Source organism: Balaenoptera physalus, assembly GCF_965194825.1.
Source record: "Balaenoptera physalus genome assembly, chromosome: 11".
Lineage (NCBI taxonomy): Eukaryota > Metazoa > Chordata > Mammalia > Artiodactyla > Balaenopteridae > Balaenoptera > Balaenoptera physalus.
Window position 1 is genome coordinate 80,209,581 of NC_138896.1, and position 22,870 is coordinate 80,232,450.

The following is a 22,870-nucleotide window of genomic DNA, read 5'->3' on the forward strand; positions in this document are numbered from 1 at the left end:
GAAAGTGACACAGCAAAGGGTCACTTGGCCTTTCTTAATTTTATGGGCTACCAATAAATGCTACTCTACAGCCTTAACCCCTTCAGTGGCTCCCGATTGACAGAGGCCCAGATCCTTAAAATGCCTTTATATGATGCCTATGCCAGCTGCCTCACCTTGTCTTTTCCTCCTGACGTGTCAGCCACACTTCATTTAGGTCCTCAAAAGCACTGAACTCATGTTTGTCTTGGTGCCTGTGCACATGCTAGTTCCCTGTGTGCTAATTCCTAGGTATCCTTTAGGGCCCAAATTATGCGTCACTTCCTCAGAAAAGCTTTTTCTGACAACCCCAAACTGATCCAGTTTGATCCCAAACTGGATCAGTTCCTCCACATTATGTGCTCTCACAGAATCTTAGAGTGTTCATTTTTAGCGCTATCACAATTGCACTTATGTAACTGCTTTTGGAGTCCACAGGTAGTCTATGAGTGCTACAAAGGCAAGCACCACGACTGTCTTACTGTATTTCTCACATCTGGTGCCCAACCAGTATTCGAGGATTGACGAAATAAACAAAAATTCAAAGCAGTTTCTAAAAAAGAAGAATAACTTTCCATAAAAAAGTCCAGTTTACAAAGATGTCACAAAGAAAGAAAACTACAGGCCAATATCACTGATGAACATAGATGCAAAAATCCTCAACAAAATACTAGCACACAGAATCCAACAGCACATTAAAAGGATCATACACCATGATCAAGTGGGGTTTATCCCAGGAATGCAAGGATTCTTCAGTATACACAAATCAATCAATGTGATACACCATATTAACAAATTGAAGGAGAAAAACCATATGATCATCTCAATAGATGCAGAGAAAGCTTTCGACAAAATTCAACACCCATTTATGATAAAAGACCTGCAGAAAGTAGGCATAGAGGGAACTTTCCTCAACATAATAAAGGCCATATATGACAAACCCACAGCAAACATCATCCTCAATGGTGAAAAACTGAAACCATTTCCACTAAGATCAGGAACAAGACAAGGTTGCCCACTCTCACCACTATTATTCAACATAGTTTTGGAAGTGTTAGCCACAGCAATCAGAGAAGACAAAGAAATAAAAGGAATCCAAATCGGAAAAGAAGAAGTAAAGCTGTCACTATTTGCAGATGACATGATACTATACATAGAGAATCCTAAAGATGCTACCAGAAAACTCCTAGAGCTAATCAATGAATTTGGTAAAGTAGCAGGATACAAAATTAATGCACAGAAATCTCTTGCATTTCTATACACTAATGACGAAAAATCTGAAAGTGAAATTAAGAAAACACTCCCGTTTACCATTGCAACAAAAAGAATAAAATATCTAGGAATAAACCTACCTAAGGAGACAAAAGACCTGTATGCAGAAAATTATAAGACACTGATGAAAGAAATTAAAGATGATACAAATAGATGGAGAGATATACCATGTTCCTGGATTGGAAGAATCAACATTGTGAAAATGACTCTACTACCCAAAGCAATCTACAGATTCAATGCAATCCCTATCAAACTACCACTGGCATTTTTCACAGAACTAGAACAAAAAATTTCACAATTTGTATGGAAACACAAAAGACCCCGAATAGCCAAAGCAATCCTGAGAACGAAAAATGGAGCTGGGGGAATCAGGCTCCCTGACTTCAGACTATATTACAAAGCTTCAGTAATCAGGACAGTTTGGTACTGGCACAAAAACAGAAATATAGATCCATGGAACAGGATAGAAAGCCCAGAGATAAACCCACACACATATGGTCACCTTATCTTTGATAAAGGAGGCAAGCATATACAGTGGAGAAAAGACAGCCTCTTCAATAAGTGGTGTTGGGAAAATTGGACAGGTACATGTAAAAGTATGAAATGAGAACACTCCCTGACACCATGCACAAAAATAAGCTCAAAATGGATTAAAGACCTAAGTGTAAGGCCAGACACTATCAAACTCTTAGAGGAAAACATAGGCAGAACACTCTATGACATACATCACAGCAAGATTCTTTTTGACCCAGCTCCCAGAGAAATGGAAATAAGAACACAAATAAACAAATGGGACCTAATGAAACTTAAAAGCTTTTGCACAGCTAAGGAAACCATAAACAAGACCAAAAGACAACCATCAGAATGGGAGAAAATATTTGCAAATGAAGCAACTGACAAAGGATTAATCTCCAAGATTTACAAGCAGCTCATGCAGCTCAATAACAAAAAAACGAACAACCCAATCCAAAAATGGGCCGAAGACCTAAATAGACATTTCTCCAAAGAAGATATACAGATGGCCTACAGACACATGAAAGAATGCTCAACATCATTAATCATTAGAGAAATGCAAATCAAAACTACAATGAGATATCATCTCACACCGGTCAGAATGGCCATCATCAAAAAATCTAGAAACGATAAATGCTGGAGAGGGTGTGGAGGAAAGGGAACATTCTTGCACTGTTGGTGGGAATGTAAATTGATACAGCCACTATGGAGAACAGTATGGAGGTTCCTTAAAAAACTACAAATAGAACTACCATACGACCCAGCAATCCCACTACTGGGCATATACCCTGAGAAAACCATAGGTCAAAAAGAGTCATGTACCAAAATGTTCATTGCAGCTCTATTTACAATAGCCAGGACATGGAAGCAACCTAAATGTCCATCGACAGATGAATGGATAAAGAAGATGTGGCACATATATACAATGGAATATTACTCAGCCATAAAAAGAAATGAAATGGAGGTATTTGTAATGAGGTGGATGGAGTTAGAGTCTGTCATACAGAGTGAAGTAAGTCAGAAAGAGAAAAACAAATACAGTATGCTAACACATATATATGGAATCTAAGGAAAAAAAAAAAAAAAAAAGGCCATGAAGAACCTAGTGGCAAGACGGGAATAAAGACACAGACCTACTAGAGAATGGACTTGAGGATATGGGGAGGGGGTGGGGTGAGATGTGACAGGGTGAGAGAGTGTCATGGACATATATACACTACCAAATGTAAAATAGATAGCTAGTGGGAAGCAGCCGCATAGCACAGGGAGATCAGCTCGGTGCTTTGTGACCACCTAGAGGGGTGGGATGGGGAGGGTGGGTGGGAGGGAGATGCAAGAGGGAAGAGAAATGGGAACATATTGTATATGTATAACTGATTCACTTTGTTATAAAGCAGAAGCTAACACACCATTGTAAGGCAATTATACTTCAATAAAGATGTTTAAAAAAAAAAAAAAAAAGCTCGGGGGGGGGGGGGAAAAAGTCCAGTTTACAAGAGAAGTGATCAGTTTCATCAGTGTGAACATTATGAGCAAATAAATTCAACTTACAGTAAGATTGAGAATGACTAATGCTGTTAAAAGCCATCAAATAAAATATGAACTGAAGATAAGAACACGTAAGGTCTGAAAGCCAGAAAGACCTTGGAGCTACCATAAACACTTACACTCACACGGACTTCACTAAATGTGTAATCTGTCAAGACTACTACTACAAATCTTCAGAGGCTAGTATAAATATTATTTCAATGTACAGGGAAGAAACTGGCATATGGAATTTTCAAGCCCTTTCCTTTCTCTCTGGCTTAAACCAAATTTGGTAGCTAACATTAACTTCAACATTGCTGAAATGTTAGCATCACATATGAATGAGCAGTGTGATTTACATCCAGGACTGGCATATAACTTGAAAACAATCTCGAAATATTTTGGTACATCTAGAATCAGTGATTATGCTCAAAAAGTTTTTTTCCATGACACACTAGAATTTTTAAGATATTCAAATCTCTACACTTATTTTCTTGGAAGACCCTTTGAGATGGCTACTGCCTTCTTTTCTGCCTCATAGGAATGTAAAAAGTTAAGAAAATATAATTTGGAAAAAAAATTCTTGGTGTTTCTATGACATTAAAAGCTTTTTAATAAAGCATTATCATCATCATAACTTGGGGGTTATGAAAGCTTGTGATCTAATAATGTGATGTGGAGATTTCCTGGAAAGTTGCCAGTGGAAACTCACTTAAATTCTTACAGTTCATGGCTCCAGCAGCTTGGCACCCTGAGAAGTCATGCAATCTCTAATAAGAGATTTCATGAGTATTTAATATGCTTTGAGGGTTCTTGGGACAAAACAGATATCACAAGAAGAAAAACAAAGTTTATATTCCAATGAAAAACACTTTAAAGAAGAAGAAAATAAAAATAATTTAAATTCCAAAGAAATAGGGGGGCAATAAACAAAAGATGCTCAACATCAGTGTCATTAGAAAAAATAAATCAACATGACAATGAGGTACCATTCACATCCACTAGGATTGTTATAATACAAAAGATAGACAGTAATAAGTACTGGAGAGGATGTGGAGAAACTGTAATCCTCATACACCACTGGCTGTGAATATGAAATGGTACAGCCACTTTGGAAAACAGTTTGGTGGTTCCTCAAAATGTTAAACATGGGCCATGTGGCCCAACAATTCACTTGCAGGGATATATCCAAAAGAACTGACAATATATGTGCATACAAAAACTTACACACAAATGTTCATAGCAGCATTGTTCATAATAGCCCCAAAGTGGAAACAACCAAATGTTCATCAACTGATGAATGGATTTTAGTTTATCCATACAATGGAGTATTATTGGCCATAAAGATACATGCTATAACATGGATGAACGTTGAAAACATTATGCTAAGTGAAAGCAGCCTGAAGCAAAAGGTCACAGATTGTATGATTTCATTTATGTGAAATATACAAAAAAAGCAAATATGTAGAGATAGAAGAGAGACAGGTGATTGCCCAGGGACTGGGGAGAGAGGGAATGGGGAGTGATCTCTAATGGGTATGGGGTTTCTCTCTGGGGTGATGCAAATGTTCTGAAATTAGGCTGTGATGGTGGTTATAGAATGTTGTGAATATACTAAAAACTCCTGAACTTTATGGTATATGAATTATACCTCAACTAAAAAAAAGTAGTTCAGTAATTAGATGTGAAAACAAGACTAGCCATTTGACTTTGGGATCAATAGTAAACATGTGACTTGCTGTCCTTCACTTCAGTTTTTCTGTCAAGAAATGGAACTAAACATTCTAACGTGTTCACATAGGTATGTTATTTGGCTTGCATTGACAATACACGCTTTTACAATGAAAAAGGAAATTTTATTTTCAAAATTTTTCTTAAGAATAAAGCTTTTATAAGTACTTAGTATGATTAATTCAGCCATTTGATTTGTTTATTTAATCCACAAGCCTATACTGTGCCTGGGGTACAACCCTAGGTGCTAAGACAGAAAAACAAGAGAGAATGCTGCAGTGGTTAAGCCACACATAGCCCTGGTTTCATCATTTACCAGCTATATGTGATTGGGCAAATCACCTAATCTCTCTGTGCCTTAGTTTCTTAATCTATAAAATGGAACCATAGTGTATACCTCATGGGATTTTTGGTGGACTAAAATAATGTATATCAAATGCTTAGCATAGTACCTGACAAACAGCTATACTAAGTGTCTCCAAACTCAACAATTTGTGCCTTTATCAGAACGTGTTTGAGTATGTACCTTCCAATATATGTTTATTTATAAAATTAAACAAATGTACAACTATATTAAAATAGTATGTATGGTATAAAACATACACACACAAAAAATAGAAACGAAAATGGTTGAGCTTAAAAAAATAAATGGAAATAGTGTGAAGCTCAGCTGATTCTTTTTGATACACCTCTTCTGGGGTGAATACATCCCTCTTAGGAGACCTCTGGGTTGGCAATCAATACATATGCTCCCTGTTATTATTATTCTTTCCTCTCACTTTCTCTGGCCCCTTTCAGCCATTCTGTACTATGCTAGGAGCTGGGAGTATAAAGAAAATGAGACACATCTCTGTCCTCATGGAGCTCAGTCTAGAAAGGGAGACCTAACAGGTATTATTTTTTTATTTTTTTATTTTTTTCTGCTTTCACATAAAAATGTTTATAGAATGGAAGAAAGATCTCTTCTTTGAGAGTTCCGATTTTCTGAGTTTCTGATGTCAAAAACCTTGCTACTTTTGGGTAGCTACAGTTTTACACAGTTGAAACTTTGGTGTCTCATCTTTTCTTTTCTTTTTTTTTTTTTTTTCACACACACACACTGTATTTTATTTTTACAAGAGATAAATAGACTGACACCAAGCATTGTACATGGATGACCACAACAAAAGCAACAATGATTGCAATTACCAAACATGAAACACACTCATACTATGTCATAATATTGACATTCAGTCCAGTAATCCTCCACTGTAACAGCTCCTTTACTTTGCAGTGAAAATTGATTTGTATATTCTTTGCCTCTGAGTCCTTGTGGGATTTTTTTTTTTTAATTCAGACAGAAAGTCACAAAAATTATACTCATCCTCATCAGTTCACTCAGTCCCATGTAATTAATTGTTTTTTTTTCATCTTGATCTTTTGTTAGCACTTTTATGAGTTCATCAGTTTTTCATCAGAGTTCTGAAAATGCTTATTCATTCAGTTCAGCAGTACAGTCAGTTACCAGAAACCTGTACTTGTCAGAGTCTTTTCCATGAATTTCTTGAAGATGAAACCCTTTTATAGGAACATATTTGCAAAATCATCAGAGTACACCCAGAACTGTCTGTAAATGACAAAAGACTTAAAAATGACCACGGTAAAAGATTTGATGAAAGTTCATAATAATGCAGTTGACAAGAAAATTAGTTATTTCTGAGATATACATTTTAAAGTAATAACTAGGATTATTACTTATAACATTATACCATAACATATAAGATTTTTAGAAATTTCATGTAATGTCTGAAACATTTATATTAACATATTTCCATACATATTTCCATACAAATACAAATATAAGATTTTTAGGAATTTCATGTAATGTCTGAAACATTTATATTAACATATTTCCATACAAATAACCCAGTGAAAGTTTAGTATTAGTTGTTTTGTTTGTTTTTTTATACTGCAGGTTCTTATTAGGCATCAATTTTATACATATCAGTGTATACATGTCAATCCCAATCGCCCAATTCAGCACACCACCATCCCCACCTCACCGCAGTTTTCCCCCCTTGGTGTCCATATGTCCATTCTCTACATCTGTGTCTCAACTTCTGCCCTGCAAACTGGCTCATCTGTACCATTTTTCTAGGTTCCACATACATGCATTAATATATGATATTTGTTTTTCTCTTTCTGACTTACTTCACTCTGTATGACAGTCTCTAGATCCATCCACGTCTCAACAAATGACTCAATTTCGTTCCTTTTTATGGCTGAGTAATATTCCATTGTATATATGTACCACAACTTCTTTATCCATTCGTCTGTTGATGGGCATTTAGGTTGCTTCCATGACCTGCCTATTGTAAATAGTGCTGCAATGAACATTCGGGTGCATGTGTCTTTTTGAATTACGGTTTTCTCTGGGTATATGCCCAGTAGTGGGATTGCTGGGTCATATGGTAATTCTATTTTTAGTTTTTTAAGGAACCTCCATATTGTTCTCCATAGTGGCTGTATCAATTTACATTCCCACCAACAGTGCAAGAGGGTTCCCTTTTCTCCACACCCTCTCCAGCATTTGTTGTTTGTAGATTTTCTGATGATGCCCATTCTAACAGGAGTGAGGTGATACCTCATTGTAGTTTTGATTTGCATTTCTCTAATCATTAGTGATGTTGAGCAGCTTTTCATGTGCTTCGTGGCCGTCTGTATGTCTTCTTTGGAGAAATGTCTATTTAGGTCTTCTGCCCATTTTTGGATTGCGGTGTTTGTTTCTTTGATATTGAGCTGAATGAGCTGTTTATATATTTTGGAGATTAATCCTTTGTCCGTTGATTCATTTGCAAATATTTTCTCCCATTCTGAGGGTTGTCTTTTCGTCTTGTTTATGGTTTCCTTTGCTGTGCAAAAGCTTTGAAGTTTCATTAGGTCCCACTTGTTTATTTTTGTTTTTATTTCCATTACTCTAGGAGGTGGATCAAAAAAGATCTTGCTGTGATTTATGTCAAAGAGTGTTCTTCCTATGTTTTCCTCTAAGAGTTTTATAGTGTCCAGTCTTATATTTAGGTCTCTAATCCATTTTGAGTTTATTTTTGTGTATGGTGTTAGGGAGTATTCTAATTTCATTCTTTTACATGTAGCTGTCCAGTTTTCCCAGCACCACTTATTGAAGAGACTGTCTTTTCTCCATTGTATATCTTTGCCTCCTTTGTCATAGATTAGTTGACCATAGGTGCGTGGGTTAATCTCTGGGCTTTCTATCTTGTTCCATTGATCTATGTTTCTGTTTTTGTGCCAGTACCATATTGTCTTGATTACTGTAGCTTTGTAGTATAGTCTGAAGTCAGGGAGTCTGATTCCTCCAGCTCCATTTTTTTGCCTCAAGACTGCTTTGGCTATTCGGGGTCTTTTGTGTCTCCATACAAATTTTAAGATGATTTGTTCTAGCTCCGTAAAAAATGCCATTGGTAACTTGATAGGGATTGCATTGAATCTGTAGATTGCTTTGGGTAGTATACTCATTTTCACAATGTTGATTCTTCCAATCCAAGAACATGGTATATCTCTCCATCTGTTGGTATCATCTTTAATTTCTTTCATCAGTGTCTTATAGTTTTCTGCATACAGGTCTTTTGTCTCCCTAGGTAGGTTTATTCCTAGGTATTTTATTCTTTTTGTTGCAATGGTAAATGGGAGTGTTTCCATAATTTCTCTTTCAGATTTTTCATCATTAGTGTATAGGAATGCAAGAGATTTCTGTGCATTAATTTTGTATCCTGCAACTTTACCATATTCATTAATTAGCTCTAGCAGTTTTCTGGTGGCAGTTTTAGGATTCTCTATGTATAGTATCATGTCATCCGCAAACAGTGACAGTTTTACTTCCTCTTTTCCAATTTGGATTCCTTTTATTTCTTTTTCTTCTCTGATTGCCGTGGCTAGGACTTCCAGAACTATGTTGAATAATAGTGGTGAGAGTGGGCAACCTTGTCTCGTTCCTGATCTTAGAGGAAATGCTTTCAGTTTTTCACCATTGAGAATGATGTTTGCTGTGGGTTTCTCATATATGGCCTTTATTATGTTGAGGTAGGTTCCCTCTGTGCCCACTTTCTGGAGAGTTTTTATCATAAATGGGTGTTGAATTTTGTCAAAAGCTTTTTCTGCATCTATTGAGATGATCATATGGTTTTTATTCTTCAGTTTGTTAATATGGTGTATCACATTGATTGATTTGCGTATATTGAAGAATCCTTGCATCCCTGGGATAAATCCCACTTGATCGTGGTGTATGATCCTTTTAATGTGTTGTTGGATTCTGTTTGCTAGTATTTTGTTGAGGATTTTTGCATCTATATTCATCAGTGATATTGGTCTGTAATTTTCTTTTTTTGTAGTGTCTTTGTCTGGTTTTGGTATCAGGGTGATGGTGGCCTCATAGAATGAGTTTGGGAGTGTTCCTTCCTCTGCAATTTTTTGGAAGAGTTTGAGAAGGATGGGTGTTAGCTCTTCTCTAAATGTTTGATAGAATTCACCTGTGAAGCCATCTGGTCCTGGACTTTTGTTTGTTGGAAGATTTTTAATCACAGTTTCAATTTCATTACTTGTGATTGGTCTGTTCATATTTTCTGTTTCTTCCTGATTCAGTCTTGGAAGGTTATACCTTTCTAAGAATTTGTCCATTTCTTCCAGGTTGTCCATTTTATTGGCATAAAGTTGCTTATAGTAGTCTCTTAGGATGTTTTGTATTTCTGCAGTGTCTGTTGTAACTTCTCCTTTTTCATTTCTGATTTTATTGATTTGAGTCCTCTCCCTCTTTTTCTTGATGAGTCTGGCTAATGGCTTATCAATTTTGTTTATCTTCTCAAAGAACCAACTTTTAGTTTTATTGATCTTTGCTATTGTTTTCTTTGTTTCTATCTCATTTATTTCTGCTCTGATCTTTATGATTTCTTTCCTTCTGCTAACTTTGGGTTTTGTTTGCTCTTCTTTCTCTAGTTTCTTTAGGTGTAAGGTTAGATTGTTTACTTGAGATTTTTCTTGTTTCTTTAGGTAGGCTTGTATAGCTATAAACTTCCCTCTTAGAACCGCTTTTGCTGCATCCCATAGGTTTTGGGTCGTCGTGTTTTCATTGTCATTTGTCTCTAGGTATTTTTTTATTTCCTCTTTGAATTCTTCAGTGATCTTTTGGTTATTTAGTAATGTATTGTTTAGCCTCCATGTGTTTGTCTTTTTTACGTTTTTTTCCCTGTAATGGATTTCTAATCTCATAGCATTGTGGTCAGAAAAGATGCTTGGTATGATTTCAATTTTCTTAAATTTACTGAGGCTTGATTTGTGACCCAAGATGTGATCTATCCTGGAGAATGTTCCGTGCGCACTTGAGAAGAACGTGTAATCTGCTGTTTTTGGATGGAATGTCCTATATATATCAATTAAATCTATCTGGTCTATTGTGTCATTTAAAGCTTCTGTTTCCTTATTTATTTTCATTTTGGATGATCTGTCCATTGGTGTAAGTGAAGTGTTAAAGTCCCCCACTATTATTGTGTTACTGTCGATTTCCTCTTTTATAGCTGTTAGCAGTTGCCTTATGTATTGAGGTGCTCCTATGTTGGGTGCATATATATTTATAATTGTTATATCTTCTTCTTGGATTGATCCCTGGATCATTATGTAGTGTCCTTCCTTGTCTCTTGTAACATTCTTTATTTTAAAGTCTATTTTATCTGATATGAGTATAGCTACTCCAGCTTTCTTTTGATTTCCATTTGCATGGAATATCTTTTTCCATCCCCTCACTTTCAGTGTGTATGTGTCCCTAGGTCTAAAGTGGGTCTCTTGTAGACAGCATATATATGGGTCCTGTTTTTGTATCCATTCAGCCAGTCTATGTCTTTTGGTTGGGGCGTTTAATCCATTCACGTTTAAGGTAATTATCGATATGTATGTTCCTATGACCATTTTCTTAATTGTTTTGGGTTTGTTTTTGTAGGTCCTTTTCTTCTCTTGTGTTTCCCACTTAGAGAAGTTCCTTTAGCATTTGTTGTAGAGCTGGTTTGGTGGTGCTGAATTCTCTTAGCTTTTGCTTGTCTGTAAAGCTTTTGATTTCTCCATCAAATCTAAATGAGATCCTTGCCGGGTAGAGTAATCTTGGTTGTAGGTTCTTCCCTTTCATCACTTTAAGTATATCATGCCACTCCCTTCTGGCTTGCAGAGTTTCTGCTGAGAAATCAGCTGTTAACCTTATGGGAGTCCCCTTGTATGTTATTTGTCGTTTTTCCCTTGCTGCTTTCAATAATTTTTCTTTGTCTTTAATTTTTGCCACTTTGATTACTATGTGTCTCGGCGTGTTTCTCCTTGGGTTTATTCTGTATGGGACTCTCTGCGCTTCCTGGACTTGGGTGGCTATCTCCTTTCCCATGTTAGGGAAGTTTTCGACTATAATCTCTTCAAATATTTTCTCTGGTCCTTTCTCTCTCTCTTCTCCTTCTGGGACCCCTATAATGCGAATGTTGTTGCGTTTAATGTTGTCCCAGAGGTCTCTTAGGCTGTCTTCATTTCTTTTCATTCTTTTTTCTTTAGTCTGTTCCGCAGAAGTGAATTCCACCATTCTGTGTTCCAGGTCACTTATCCGTTCTTCTGCCTCAGTTATTCTGCTATTGATTCCTTCTAGTGTAGTTTTCATTTCAGTTATTGTATTGGTCATCTCTGTTTGTTTGTTCTTTAATTCTTCTAGGTCTTTGTTAATCATTTCTTGCATCTTCTCAATCTTTGCCTCCATTCTTATTCCGAGGTCCTGGATCATCTTCACTATCATTATTTTGAATTCTTTCTCTGGAAGGTTGCCTATCTCCACTTCATTCAGTTGTTTTTCTGGGGTTTTTTCTTGTTCCTTCATCTGGTATATAGCCCTCTGCCTTTTCATCTTGTCTATCTTTCTGTAACTGTGGTTTTTGGTCCACAGGCTGCAGGATTGTAGTTTTTCTTGCTTCTGCTCTCTGCCCTCTGGTGGTTGAGGCTATCTAAGAGGCTTGATGGTAGGCTCTGGTGGTGGGTAGAGCTGACTGTTGCTGTGGCGGTCTGAGCTCAGTAAAACCTTAATCCACTTGACTGTTGATGGGTGGGGCTGGGTTCCCTCCCTGTTGCTGTGGTGGTCAGAGCTCAGTAAAACCTTAATCCACTTGACTGTTGATGGGTGGGGCTGGGTTCCCTCCCTGTTGGTTGTTTTGCCTGAGGCAACCCAACACTGGAGCCTACCCGTGCTCTTTGGTGGGGTTAATGGCAGACTCTGGGAGGGCTCACGGCAAGGAGAGCTTCCCAGAACCTCAGCTGCCAGTGTCCTTATCCCCACGGTGAAAGAGAGTCACCACTCGCCTCTGCAGGAGACCCCCCAACACCAGCAGGTAGGTCTGGTTCAGTCTCCCCCAGGGTCACTGCTCCTTTCCCTGGGTCCCGATGCACACATTACTTTGTGTGTGCCCTCCAAGAGTGGGGTCTCTGTTTTCCCCAGTCCTGTCAAAGTCCTGCAATCAATTCCCACTAGGCTTCAAAGTCTGATTCTCTAGGAATTCCTTCTCCCGTAGCCAGACCCCCAGGTTGGGAAGCCTGACGTGGGGCTCAGAACCTTCACTCCAGTGGGTGGACTTCTGTGGTATAAGTGTTCGCCAGTCTGTGAGTCACCCACCCAGCAGTTATGGGATTTGATTTTACTCTGTTTGCGCCCCTCCTACTGTCTCACTGTGGCTTCTCCTCTGTCCTTGGACGTGGGGTATCCTCCTTGGTGAAGTCCAGGTTCTTCCTGTCAATGATTGTCCAGCAGCCAGTTTTGATTCTGGTGCTCTCGCAAGAGGGAGTGAGAGCACGTCCTTCTACTCCGCCATCTTCAAGTTATCCCTAACAGGTATTATAAGTTGGGGTATTATAATGTATCATGATCAATACTACAAGAGATATGACTAAGATGCAACTGCCCCGTAGAATTAGAAAAAGCCTCACAGAAGTCTAAGGTGGCATGTGATAGTAATTAAATTTGTTGACAAATGGAATGAGTGGCCTTCATAGGGAGTGAACTCTCTCCACCACCGGAGGTATTTGAAGCAGAGGTTGGGGAAGTAAATACTTGCCTGGAATATTGCAGTAATCTGCAGTGGTGGAAATGGATTGATCATTCCTTAATTTATCCCACAAATACTTACTGAGACCTTTTTATGTGCTAGAAACTGGTGGTGCTAACTTTGCTTAGAACTCTATATTTCCATGATTTTATTTGATACAACAGTAAAATGTATTCTGACAACACCCTGGAAGGGACAGCCAAAAGTGAGTGGAGAGAAAGAAGCAACTTTCTCCAGGGTCATGAATAGAGCAACTGGTGGCAGAGAGAGGTAATTAACTTAGTCCCTTGATAGATTCTTTCTTTCTTTCTTTCTTTTCTTTCTTTCCTTCCTCCCTTCCTCCCTTCCTTCCTTTCTTTCTTTCTTTATGGCTGTGTTGGGTCTTTGTTTCTGTGTGAGGGCTTTCTCTAGTTGTGGCAAGTGGGGGCCACTCTTCATCACGGTGCGTGGGCCTCTCACTATCACGGCCTCCCTTGTTGTGGAGCACAGGCTCCAGACGCGCAGGCTCAGTAGTTGTGGCTCACGGGCCCAGTTGCTCCGTGGCATGTGGGATCTTCCCAGACCAGGGCTTGAACCCGTGTCCCCTGCATTAGCAGGCAGATTCTCAACCACTGCGCCACCAGGGAAGCCCCCCTTGATACATTCTTGATTTGCAATCTCTTAAACCATTTCAAAATCACCAGAAAGGTTAAATCATTTATTAATTTTTTTACAAAAGAAGGCTTGCAATAAAGTCTTCACATTAAAGTAGACCCAGCACAAGATGTCATCTAACTAAATTATGCAACTCCTGAGAGGCAAAGTGTTTTATGTAATTCTCTCTCTTAAAGGCTCAAACTGTTATGTATAACCCAATTTTGTCTCAAAATATCCTTGTAGGAAAGAGGGGAGACATTATCAATCAGATTTGTTTTAGGAGCAAGATAATGGGCTCAAGGCTATATAATTCAGCTGTGCTCAGACTCCCAGGCAAGTCCTTCCCTTATAAAGCATTCAAGCCATTTGTTTTCATTGATCTTTTTTCAGACAGTTTTGGGAGCCTAAGACAGTGAAGTTACAAAGACAAGTATGATGTGGCCCCTGCTTTCACAGGCCTTATAATCTAGGAGGGCAATTAAGAGTTCTAAAGAAATGAGTATACAATAAGGTAACATATACTGAGGTATAGTATTAATAATCACACAGAACTTTGATAATGATTAAAAGGAAAACCGATAACTCCAGCAAAATGATAAAACACAACAAACAAAAATAATCTTTCAACTTGATGCCCTTCACCTTGTCCCTGTTCTCAAAGATTTTAAGATGGAACAGCTTAATTGATCAAATATCTGCCTATAGAATTTTGTGAGCCTCAGATAAGACCCAATTCTACTGAACTGTGGGTGACACAAGGCTGAGTTTACAATGGTGGTGTAGAGGCAAAGTGAGACACGGCCACCAGTTAATAAGATGAGATGACGAACGTCCTTCTATTTTATATGGTTGGGAGAGTAACAGAATTGAGAGAAAATTGGGTCGTTATTCTCATTCTGGAGCCTATAAAAATCTTCGAGACTCTTTCTGAATCGGGTTTGCATTGTGACAGTGCCTGATACCTAGGGCATAGGAGACATCATGTTGTAAAAACTCTTAATAAAAGTTCTAACAATCAATTTCCGGCTCTTTGTATTCCTTTAAGTTACACCAAGACTCAAAAGGTGCTACTACTACAAAAGGGATAGTGGCTCTTATAACAGAAGGCAACGTGAGAAAAGGGAGATATACCAAATAGTCTGGCATTTCAGAAAAGAGAGAGGTCACTTCTTGTAGGATCAGGCAAGGCTTCATGGAGGAGATGTTCTTCAAGCCGGGCCTTGAAGGATGGGAAGGGTGATATGGAAGCATATTCTAAGCATCAGGCAGGAAAACATGGGGCAAGTTAGAAGTATGGAGCTTATATTCATAGAAAGCATTATTTACTTATACATACTGTTTTAGAAATGAAATTTGTAATACTGTTCCAAAGTAACAAGAATGAAAATACATAGAATTTAACCTAAATCTTATAAGACCAGATGGCTTCCACTTCCTTGCCCAAGTCTTGTTAAAAAATATAGGATTCTACCAAAAGACATAATTTTAATAGCTCCCAAATGGAAACTACCCAAATGCCCATCAACAGTAGAATGGATAAATAAATGGTGCGAGAGTCACACAGTAGGACACTATATTGAAATGACTGATATATTGAATCTTACAAATGAAATGCTGAGTGAGAGAACCCAGACACAAGAGACCATACACTGGTAAAACTAGTCTTGGCAGGTAGGGGGTGGTTGTGAGGGCACAGTGACAGAAAAGGAGAGTGACAGGGAGGGAGCACCATGGGGCTTCTGGGGTGCCGGCATCGTTTTCTTTCTTGATTCAGATGATGGTCACATGTGTTTGTTCAGTTTGTGAAAATCCATCTAAATATATGTTTATGATATGCTTACTTCTCTGTGGCCAACAAGAGCAAAGAAGTCTAAGACTCAAAGAGAGATTTCCTAGGAAGTGATTAGTCAGTCATTGGCACCTTACTCTGGACTGTCTTAATGGGGGGAAAAAAAGCAGTTTGTAAATGTGGCTGGGAGTCAGTATCATGGTAGTTTCAAACTTGTATTTATTATTAAGAGTTTTAATGATGTAATTAGAAAGTTTTGTGAATTTTTTTGAACCCCAACATGACAGCAAGAAAAGTGGAAGTCCATTTTCCAAAACTAATTTTAAACTTTAATCGGCATTTTAATTTGAAGATTAATCTCCTCCCTATTGCTATTTGCAGACAGTGTTTAATTCCTATATTGACATTTTTAATACTAATAGCTCATGGTAAATTAGTGTTCTAGAGCATCTCTTTTCCAACTAGCACTCTTTGAAGACTTGTTTCAAATTCTTGAGCTACTTATCCACACAAGAATTTGCTCTGATTCATTGGGGACACAGGCCCACTAACAATAGGAATGAAGAGAAGACAGAAGCCACAAACATGAGCTCTAAGTGACACATATTTGAGCTCATAACTCATTCACAATCATATGGTAGCTTTCAGCATGTCTTCACCACACAAAGAGATAAATCAAAACTTAAAGACCAAGCCACAGTACAATTCGAAAACCTTTGCTAAATTTAAGAGATGCTACGTCAACTTGCACAGCATAAATTAAGAGTCAGGCTATTCAAAAGAACCAACCGGTCAGAATCTAGATCATGTTTTATGTTAAAAGCGTTCACGTGGACATAGTCTTAACCAGACTCAATGTTGTCTCTGAAATGTCTGTCACAAACATTTCGGCATGTGACCTGGAGACACTTCACACCCCTTGACTCAATCCATATTTCATGATGCATGAATAATAATCTCTTAAAATGTCTCAGGTAAAGAATTGTTGGCTAATTAAATCCAACAGTGGCAAAATTCCTTGCAAAGCGATAGCTATCTATCTTATATATGTGGCTCTCTCTTTTTTGGCACGAAAAGATTTAAAGAAAAAGATCTTTATATTTATGTGCTATATTTGTATAGAGTACTCTTTTAATCCATGACCTAAAAAGAAATATACTTCCATACATTTTGCCTTGGTAGTCAGCTTGCTAATTTTCAGAAAGAATTCTCTGACAAATATAGCTGATCTCTTATTAACCTTAAAGTGAGTTGATAAACAATTTGTAATTTTCCAGCATCTATCTTCTGAGTTTAAGAATAATAGACTAGAAGGAATCTAGTAAAACCAAATTGAACAGGTTTTATATTATACTCAAGGATATGCCATCTACAAGGTGAATTGTAGCCTTGTACATGGGACAAGCATAGTAGCCATTCAATAAGTGGTAGTTTAAAATATTATTTAAAGAACCAGGAGGAAAACAATTACTGAGATTGCTTATAGAGATGAAAACAGCAGAGGCAAGCCAACTGATGCTTCTGAAATGGGAAGATGATAACTTTTAAGTAAGTTTGAACTGTTTAGAATATAAAACTGGTTGTAAAACAGTAACGACAGATATACCAACATCTGTGCATGCTTCTGCACATTAAAATACTGCAAAGCTTCACGTGGCAATAGAAGTTAAATTGCCACACAAAATAATCACAGAATTTTTTCAGTGGTCTTTAACTAAGGGTGATGGGCCAGTGTGGTGGAAGGTACACAGGCTTTTCTGGCCAGATCTCCTGGGTTTGATACTCTGCCTTGTCACTTATTATATGTGAACAAGCTAAACCTCTCTCCTTCCTTATCTTTCAAATAAGGAAGGCCTCTCATGAGGGGTGAAAATGGAGACTGGAGATAGTATGGGACACCTTGTAGAGGGCCTGGCACATGGCAAGTACTCCAAATCCTTAAAGCCACAAACGAGGTTCTTAATCAAAGACCTCAATCTCAATGGGTTTAGAAAATAGCCTAGTACCTCTTACATAAAGAAGGAAAATGACAAATTTGACTTGATCCTCTTTAAAATTAGGAAGAACAAGACATCAAAGAAGATGGATTTCTTCCATAAACATTCAATTAGTAGGATGCTAACCTTAGCATTGGAATACTGGAGAACTGACAATGAAACGCCACAGTGTGTGGGTTAAACCACTAACGTATTTTCATTGATTCATACTTCTGATAGTCTCTTAATTTTTGTCAAGACTTTCTAGCTACAATTTCTGAAACTTCGGAGAATTTGAAACTGCTCCTCTTCATCAGAGTAACTGGCATATTGTTTGCATAACTAACTACTCAGAAATGGAGATAAGAAAATGTCCTAATAACTCTTGCAATTCCATATCATCACCTGGATTTTAAACCACAATTCCATCCTAAATTATTTTAACATACATCTATTCTAGACCATTTTGCCTTGGCGGATAACTAAATTAGACACTAGATACAAAGAAAGTGAAAGAAACAAACCACCCTGTAGTATCAGCAGCAGTTCAGACAGAAAAATATTCAAAAAGAAGGCAGAGGGCTAGGAGTGAGTCCCACCTGGGAAATTTCTATGCCTAATTCAAATACTTTTACTGGTGACACAAATGTTATTTAATCACCAAATTCTATAGCTTCAGCAATATCCCCAGCAGTACATTGACAGATAAGACTGAGATAATGACCTTGTTTTTACAGAGACAAGGAAAGAGTACAGTATCAACAAAACATCAAATATCAGACTCTTTTTCCAAAGACTATTAATTGGCAGGAATGTCCAATTTAATAAATGAAATATTCTTCCCATGGTTAACAGTGCAGTTTATGAAATGCTGTCAGTCCTGCCCAAGTTCAATTCACTCCATCAATCATGGAGCTACACACCTACAATTTAGTTCTGGGAACATGGTAAGTACATCGAGGGTGGTCTCTGGGGAATGACTGGAGAGACATCACATCCTGCTTCTAAATATTTTTCTCTCTTCAGTGTATCTTTGAAAAAATATCAACATGTTACCTGGAAGAAGTGACCCATTAATTTACTCTTATGTTAACAGTGGATTCAACGATAAGCAGAGGACAAGAAGCATATATAGTTATCACTTATTGAACAATCTCAATAATTAGTTTCTAGAATTTGATTGAAATTGAAAGGTCTGCTTTAGAATGCCAGGCATACTGGTTTACAATTCTAACTACTCAGAAATAGGTACAAGAAAATATCCTGTTGGACTATGGGATAGTAGTTCTACATGTACTATCTCATTTAATACTCAAAACAACCCTACGGAATAAGTATTGTTATTTTCTCCAAGTTTACATATGACATAACCAAGGCTCAAAGAGGTTAAGAAATGTGTCCACGGTCACATAAGAAAAAGGAAGCAAAGCTAGGATTCAAATCAGGTCTGTCTGATTTGAGCTGGTGCTCTGAACCATGGTGCCCACTGCTCCTGACTTCTCAGTTTCGAAGAATGAAGATGTGGATAGACATGACATAGGGCGCTGTTTGGGGAAGGCCTTGAGGGCAGCAAAGGGAAGGATCAGGGCAGCATGAGGTCGGTGGGCATCTGTGGTAGAAGCTGCTGAAGCAGGGAGAGTCATCCCTAAGTGAACCTCCCCAATTGGGCCAGGGTGATGTATAACATACAAGGCAACCTGACCCTGAGACAGGTGTTTTGCAACAATGGAATATTGTTGTCGCTGAAGCAAGTCAGGGGTGAGAAAGACATTTATGAATTCTTCAAACAATGCAGTATTGTTAGAAAGACAGCTGCAAATGGCATACTTGAGTGGCAAATTCAAAGAGAGAAAGATGGCATCATCTTTCTGAACAAAGAGTATTACACACCCTAGAAAATGCAGAAATTTATGTAATGGAATAATGCCTTTAGAACTCTAAAATAATTTACAAATTCATTTTTCTCTAAGTTTGTTGAGCATAAATTGCATTGAATAGTAAACTTTTATAACTTAAAAAATATATGATGATAGATATTCACTGCTCTAATACTGGGCTCAAGTTCAGCAGGGAGGCGATGAAACTAATCCTTTTTTATTATCCAAAAAAAAAAGGCTTCATGATTAAGAGAAAAATTTGCTCACATCATACCATGGCCTAAAATATCTTTAAAAGTGTCTTTCCATAATTCAGTTCTGATTTTGAAAACTGGAAATGTGAAAATTAAACTCAAAAGTTATATATATTTTACAATGTTTTTCCTATAAAAAGTCATGTCTTTTTTTCTAAAGAGAATACCTGAATTTGTAATTGGTAGCATATTTTGTCATTCTTATGAAAATAGCAATTCTTCAAAAACTCCAACTTTTTTCTGGAACCACAAAGACTGTTATATATGTCTTGTTTATTTGTTTAAAGGTGCACATAATGACATCTGCAGGTTTAAACTGATTCATTCAAAATTATTTGAATGCAGTTATACATGTGGAAAGGTTTAATTACCAGCTATCTATATGATTGCAATACTACCCAGAGGGCTGTACTTCTTTCTTAATTAAAAATATTTGAACTTAATAATAGAGAACTCTATTAAGATATGAATAAAACATTGCAAGAAAGAAGTTTACCAAGCAGTCAAATCAATTTCAGTAAGCGTTCCTTAAAAATTACTAGTACTCTTCCATATCAGGGGATTAGGAAGACAATTTTCTTGCACCTCCTTTTGTAAGAGCCTCTGTTTTTCTTTTGTCATAAAGTTGCTTCACGTTGGCACTTTGTGAGAGCACAGATTTTCAATGGGATGTTCACTTACAATTCCTGATTGTGGTACCTTGATGCCTAGGCTGATGGCTCAGATACATCCAGTCTGCCACAGCCCAGTAAATGACATGACCATCTGTCTGGTTACTCAAGTCCTAAACCTAAGCACCATCCTTGATTCTGCCTGTTTCTTCTTTCTTACATCCTGTCAGTCCTACTTCCCCATTATTCCAGTAATCTGCTACTTCTCTTCATCTCCACTCTGAACTATCAGAGTAATGCCTCAATTGCTTTCCCTGCTTCTATGCCTGCCCTATTGAATCCATTCTGGACGCGGCCGGAGGAGACTTTTTGAATATAAACGTCATTGCCTTGCTTAATAACCTTCAAAGACTTACCACTGCATTTGGAATAAAGGCCACCCTCTTCACCACGTCCTCCCTGACCTTACATGATCTGGGTCTGTTTACCTCTCTGATGTCACCCTCTTCTATTTTCCCCTTGCCCATATGTCCCACCTAGATGGGCCTCCTTTATTCCTCAAAGATGCCCATTTTAGGAGCTTTGTACCTGCTGTTCCTGATGCCTAAAACATTATCCTCTAGTTCTTTGCATGGCTGCCTTCATCTTAAACTTTAGCTCTCAGCTCAAATGTCACCTACTCAGTCAGATACTAGGTAAAGTGCCCACAATTCTATCTAACCTACCACTCTATTATATCACCCAGTTTTTTCCTTCCCAAGTCTTTATCATATAAAGTTTATAATCACCGTATGCACTTGTTTATTTGCTATCTGTGTCTTCCAACAGATATAAGCTCCCTGAGGACAGAGGCTTCATCTTTCTTGGTCAGTGTATCTCTAGCAGCTGGGAGAATACCTGACCTGATAAGCTGTCAACAGAAGAGGAGATGCTCTTACTTATTCAGAAGCAGAACCAGAATAAGCATACTCCATCACCTGGAGATGCTTTATTCTAGAAACCCAGCTTAGGCGGTAGAACCTCCATACATATCAGAACTCTACATATAGGGACTGTGATGCTAGCCAGCAAAGGTAATTTCACACCTGCATTCATATTAATATTAAATGGACTTCTAGTTCCAGGAGAATTCTCAGAATTTTCTTCTTGCATCAAGCACAATTCTTTTGAGTCACACCAGTAGAATCTTTCTAGGCCTGTCTGAGCTCATCAGGCCTGTGTTACAATTCATACTGGGGCCACACTATTAAGTATTAAATCTTACATATATTGAAAGAAAAAAAGATTTTTATTGAAATTAAATCCAATTTGTGGGGACTTTCCTGGTGGCGCAGTGGTTAAGAATCCGCCTGCCAATGCAGGGGACACGGGTTTGAGCCCTGGTCCGGGAAGATCCCACATGCCTCGGAGCAAGTAAGCCCGTGTGCCACAACTACTGAGCCCACGCGCAGCAATGAAGACTCAACGAAGCCAAAAATAAATAAATAAAATAAATAAATTTATTAAAAAACCCTTCCAATTTGTGGATGCAATTAAGTTAGAAGAAGAAATAAAAAACATCCAGACTGGAAAGGAAGTAGAACTATCTCTATCTGCAATGCCATGATCTTGTATATAGAAAATCCAAAGGAATTCACAAAACACTATTAGAACTAATAAATGTTCAGCAAGGTTGCAAGATACAAAATCAATTTAAAAATCAATTGTATGGGGGGACCTTCAAGATGGCGTAGGAGTAAGACGTGAAATCACCTACCTCCCCACAAATACATAAAAAATACATCTACATGTGGAACAATTCCTACAGAACACCTACTAAATGCTGGCAGAAGACCTCAGACTTATCAAAAGGCAAGAAACTCCCCACATACCTGGGTAGGGCAAAAGAAAAAAGAAAAAACAGAGACAAAAGAATAGGGATGGGACCTGCACCTCTGGGAGGGAGCTGTGAAGGAGGAAAGGTTTCCACACACTAGGAAGCCCCTTCACTGGCAGAGAAAGGGGGTGCTGGAGGGGGGAAGAAGCTTCGGAGCCACGGAGGAGAGCGCAGCAACAGGGGTGCGGAGGGCAAAGCGGAGAGATTCCCGCACAGAGGATCGGTGCTGACCAGCACTCACCAGCCCAAGAGGCTTGTCTGCTCACCCACCAGTGGGTGGGGCTGAGGGCTGGGAGCTCAGGCTCTGGCTTCGGAGGTCAGGTCCCAGGGAGAGGACTGGGATTGGCTGCGTGAACACAGCCTGAAGGGGGCTAGTGCGCCACGCCTAGCCAGGAGGGAGTCCGGGAAAAAGTCTGGAGCTGCCTAAGAGGCAAGAGACCATTGTTTTGGGGTGCACAAGGAGAGGGGATTCAGAGCACCGCCTAAACGAGCTCCAGAGATGGGTGCGAGCCACAGCTATTAGCGCAGACACCAGAGACAGGCATGAGATGCTAAGGCTGCTGCTGCTGCCACCAAGAAGGCTGTGTGCAAGCACAGGTCACTACCCACACCTCCTCTCCTGGGAGCCTGTGCAGCCCGCCACTGCCAGGGTCCCGTGATCCAGGGACAACTTCCACAGGAGAAC

At 38.4% G+C, this 22,870-nt stretch overlaps 1 protein-coding gene and 2 long non-coding RNA genes across 21 annotated transcripts in view; 2 read left to right on the forward strand and 1 right to left on the reverse strand.

Moving 5' to 3' along the window:
* Positions 1-22,870, forward strand: part of LOC309637552 — a 398,176-nt gene that overhangs the window by 302,834 nt on the left and 72,472 nt on the right. The window lies entirely within an intron of this gene.
* The window catches only part of CFAP20DC (CFAP20 domain containing), a 303,119-nt gene that overhangs the window by 86,902 nt on the left and 193,347 nt on the right, over positions 1-22,870 (reverse strand). The window lies entirely within an intron of this gene.
* Positions 2-22,704, forward strand: LOC309637571. Its single transcript, XR_014250668.1, has 3 exons — positions 2-602; positions 3,288-5,952; positions 12,953-22,704. It is a non-coding gene; the product is annotated as an uncharacterized lncRNA (long non-coding RNA).